Source organism: Solanum pennellii, chromosome 2 (genome assembly GCF_001406875.1).
Source record: "Solanum pennellii chromosome 2, SPENNV200".
Classification (NCBI taxonomy): Eukaryota; Viridiplantae; Streptophyta; class Magnoliopsida; order Solanales; family Solanaceae; genus Solanum; species Solanum pennellii.
The window spans coordinates 39,642,040-39,644,244 of NC_028638.1; positions in this window are offsets into that span (position 1 = coordinate 39,642,040).

Below are 2,205 nucleotides of genomic sequence, written 5' to 3' on the forward strand. Positions count from 1 at the left end.
ACAATTGTGGCAAGGCTGGTCATAGGTCTTCTGATTGTCGTGCTCCAATAAAGGACAAAAACAAAGGCAAAGGCAAAAGTCAAGCAAACATCATGGAGAACATGGAAGATGCAGATGACTTGTGTGCAATGATCTCGGAGTGTAACTTAGTTGGAAATCCCAAGGAGTGGTTTCTCAACTCAGGTGCCACTAGACATATTTTCTCTGCGAAAGAAGACTTTGCAATATACACTTCTGCTGAATACGATGAAGATTTATTCATGGGAAACACAACAACAGCAAGGATTGCAGGAACTGGGAAAGTAATGTTTAAAATGACATCCGGCAAGGTGTTGACTCTGAACAATGTTCTGCATGTCCCTACTATTAGGAAGAATTTAGTTTCTGTTGCACTACTCGGTAAGAACGGGTTTAAGTGTGTCCTAGTTAGTGATAAAGCTGTAAAAAGTAAGAATGAAATGTTCATAGGAAAGGGCTACCTCAATGAGGGTCTTTTCAAACTGAATGTAATGGTTGTTGACAGTATTAATAAAAATTCTGCTTCTGTTTTCTTATTGAAGTTAAATGATTTATGGCATGCCCATATAGGACATGTAAATTACAGAGCCTTACAAAAATTTGTTAATCTAGAAGTATTGCCTAATTTTAAATGCAAAATTTGTGTGGAAATTAAGTTTGTTAAACATCCTTACAAGTCTATTGAAAGAAATTCTAAAACTTTAGACTTAATTCTCACAGATATATGCGATATGAAGTCAATACCATCTCGTGGTGGGAAAAATATTTTATAACTTTTATTGATGACTGCACTCGATTTTGTTATCTATATTTGCTTAATAGTAAAAATGAAGCAATTGATGCATTTAAGCAATACAAAAATGAAGTGGAGAACCAATTAAATCTAAAGATAAAAATGATTTAGAGTGATAGGGGTGGAGAATATGAATCTCCTTTTGCAGAGATATGTTTGGAATATGGTATTATTCATCAAACTACTGCACCTTATACACCACAGTCAAATGGTTTGGCAGAACGGAAGAACAGAACATTAAAGGAAATGATGAATGTCTTAATGATTAATTCTGGTTCACCGTGAAACCTTTGGGGGGAAGCCATCCTTACAGCTAATAAAATACTCAATAGAGTACCCCATCAAAAAACACAATCAATTCCATATGAGTTGTGGAAAGGAAGAAAACCCAACTTGAAATATTTCAAAGTGTGGGGGTGTTTAGCCAAGGTAGAGGTTCCTTTACCGAAGAGGGTTAAAATTGGACCCAAAATAGTAGATTGTGTCTTTATTGGGTATGATGTAAACAGTAAAGCCTGTCGGTTTTTGGTTCACAAATCTGATAATCCTGAGATTCATGTTAATATGATAATTGAATCAGATAATGCAGAGTTTTTTGAAATTATTTGTATAAAACTAAAAGTGAGTCAACAAGTGAAAGGCCTAAACGACCACGAGAAGAATCAATGGAAAATATTCTACCTAATGAGGAACCTAGGGGTAGTACTCGGCAACGAAAATCTTATTTTTTCGGACCAGATTTTGTAGCACTATTGCTTGAAAATGAGCCTCAAACATTTAAAGCAGTTATGTCTTCGTCTGAGTCAACTTATTGGAAAGAAGCAGTCAACAGTGAGATTGAATCAATTTTAAGCAATCACACTTGGGAATTTGTTGATCTTCCTCCAGGAAATAAACCTTTAGGATCAAAGTGGATCTCTAAAAGGAAAATGAAACCTAATGGAACTATTGACAAATATAAGGCTAGACTGGTAGTCAAAGGGTACAGACTAAAGGAAGGTCTGGACTACTTTGACACATACTCTCCAGTAACAAGGATAACATCAATTAGGATGTTAATAGCACTAGCAGTGGTGCATGATCTTAAAATCCACCAAATGGATATAAAGACAGCCTTCTTAAATGGCGAGTTGGAGGAAGAAATTTACATGGAACAACCTGAAGGGTTTATAGTTCCTGGTAAAGAAAAGAAAGTGTGCAGACTTGTGAAGTCACTTTATGGACTCAAGCAAGCACCCAAACAATGGCATGCTAAATTTGATCAAATAATGTTGGCAAATGGATTCAAGATTAACGAATGTGATAAATGTGTTTACATTAAAAACGTTATGAATCATGAAGTCATTGTTTGTTTGTATGTTGATGACATGTTAATAATGAGTAAAGAAATTGAC